The sequence below is a fragment of the Uloborus diversus genome, chromosome 2, assembly GCF_026930045.1.
Source record: "Uloborus diversus isolate 005 chromosome 2, Udiv.v.3.1, whole genome shotgun sequence".
Taxonomy (NCBI): domain Eukaryota; kingdom Metazoa; phylum Arthropoda; class Arachnida; order Araneae; family Uloboridae; genus Uloborus; species Uloborus diversus.
In genome coordinates, this window is record NC_072732.1 from 108593136 (window position 1) to 108595833 (window position 2698).

Below are 2698 nucleotides of genomic sequence, written 5' to 3' on the forward strand. Positions count from 1 at the left end.
TACACGTACATACTCGTATATACACGTATTTACTCGTTTATAAACGCATAAATATGCACATACACGTAGAAATACAAATGTGCCATGTTACACGAGTATACTCGGGTTAAAGAAGTATCTATAAGACTATTATCATGTGTGCACGTACTTACTCGTATATACACGTGTTTTCTCGTATATGCATGCATCGAAATGTAAATACACGTTTAAATAGAAATTTACCTCTGTACACGAGTATACTCGGGGTAACACGTATGTATAAGTATATTCTCGTGTGTGCATGAACATACTTGTATATACACGTACCTTCTCGTATATGCACGCTTAAATATATATGTATAAATGTAGAAATACAAATGTACCTCTTTACATGAGTATACTCGGAGTAACACGTATCTATACGCATATTCTCATGTGTACACGTATACACACGTATCTTAGCTTGTGTGTACGCATAAATATGTATATACACAATTAAAAGCAAAATTACCTCTGTACACGAGTATACTCGGGGTAACACGTATCTATACGCATAATCGTGTGTACATGTACATACTCGTATATACACGTTTTTACTCGTTTATAAACGCATAAATTTGCACATACACGTAGAAATACAAATGTGCCATGTTACACGAGTATACTCGGGTTAAAGAAGTATCTATAAGACTATTATCATGTGTGCACGTACTTACTCGTATATACACGTGTTTTCTCGTATATGCATGCATCGATATGTTAATACACTTTTAAATATAAATTTACCTCTGTACACGAGTATACTCGGGGTAACACGTATGTATAAGTATATTCTCGTGTGTACATGAACATACTTGTATATACACTTACCGTCTCGTATATGCACGCTTAAATATGTATATAAACGTAGAAATACAAATGTACCTCTTTACACGAGTATACTCGGGGTAACACGTATCTATACGTATTTTCTCATGTGTACACGTATATACACGTATCTTAGCTTGTGTGTACGCATAAATATGTATATACACAATTAAAAGTAAAATTACCTCTGTACACGAGTATACTCGGGGTAACACGTATCTATACGCATAATCGTGTGTACACGTACATACTCGTATATACACGTATTTACTCGTTTATAAATGCATAAATATGCACATACACGTAGAAGTACAAATGTGCCATGTTACACGAGTATACTCGGGTTAAAGAAGTATCTATAAGACTATTATCATGTGTGCACGTACTTACTCGTATATACACGTGTTTTCTCGTATATGCATGCATCGATATGTAAATACACGTTTAAATAGAAATTTACCTCTGTACACGAGTATACTCGGGGTAACACGTATGTATAAGTATATTCTCGTGTGTACATGAACATACTTGTATATACACGTACCGTCTCGTATATGCACGCTTAAATATGTATATAAACGTAGAAATACAAATGTACCTCTTTACACGAGTATACTCGGAGTAACACGTATCTATACGCATTTTCTCATGTGTACACGTATATACACGTATCTTAGCTTGTGTGTACGCATAAATATGTATATACACAATTAAAAGCAAATTTACCTCTGTACACGAGTATACTCGGGGTAACACGTATCTATACGCATAATCGTGTGTACACGTACATACTCGTATATACACGTATTTACTCGCTTATAAACGCATAAATATGCACATACACGTAGAAATACAAATGTGCCATCTTACACGAGTATACTCGGGTTAAACACGTATCTATAAGCCTATTGTCGTGTGTGCACGTACTTACTCGTATATACACGTATTTTCTCGTATATGCCTGCATAAATATGTATATACACGTTTAAATAGAAATGTACCTCTTTACACGAGTATATTCGGGGAAACACATATCTATAAGCATATTCTCGTGTGTGCACGAACACACTTGTATATACACGTACTTTCTCGTATACGCACGCTGGAATATGACGTAGAAATACAAATGTACCTTTTTACACGAGTATACTCGAGGTAACATGTATCTAGACGCATATTCTCATGTGTACACGTACATACTCTTATATACACGTACATACTCGTATATACACGTATTTACTGGTGTATGCACACATAAATATGTATATTTACTTAAAATTTCAAATATACCTCCGTACACGAACATACGCGGGATAACACGTTTATATACGTATATACCCGCACGTAATCGTACGTACACGCATTAACTCGTGTATGCTTGCATAAATATATATATACACGTAGAAATACAAATGTGCCTCTGTTCATGTGATATTTATATTTTACGAATTTAATCTGAATTAAAAAAGTAATCAAATCAATTTGATTACTTTTAATCTGATTACTTTTAGTTTGATTAAATTCAATCTGATTAATTTAATCTGAACTAAATCAATCAGAACTAAATTAGTTTTTTTAGTCAACTAACGAGTTAGTTTAAACTAACGTTAATCTTCGTCTGCAATTGAATTAAATTTTTAAAATATTAGTCTGAACTAAATGGGAGTCAGATTACTTTAGTCAACTAATCAATCAATTACAAATTTAGTTGATTTTTTTAGTTGATGCCCAACACTGCTTAGAACTAAACTTCTGCATTCCAAAAAAAAAAAATTCTGAGTATTTAATTTGCAATGCTTGTTGGCTATGTAATGGGCAGTTGTCTAACACTTTTATTTAAAAAAATGTCTGC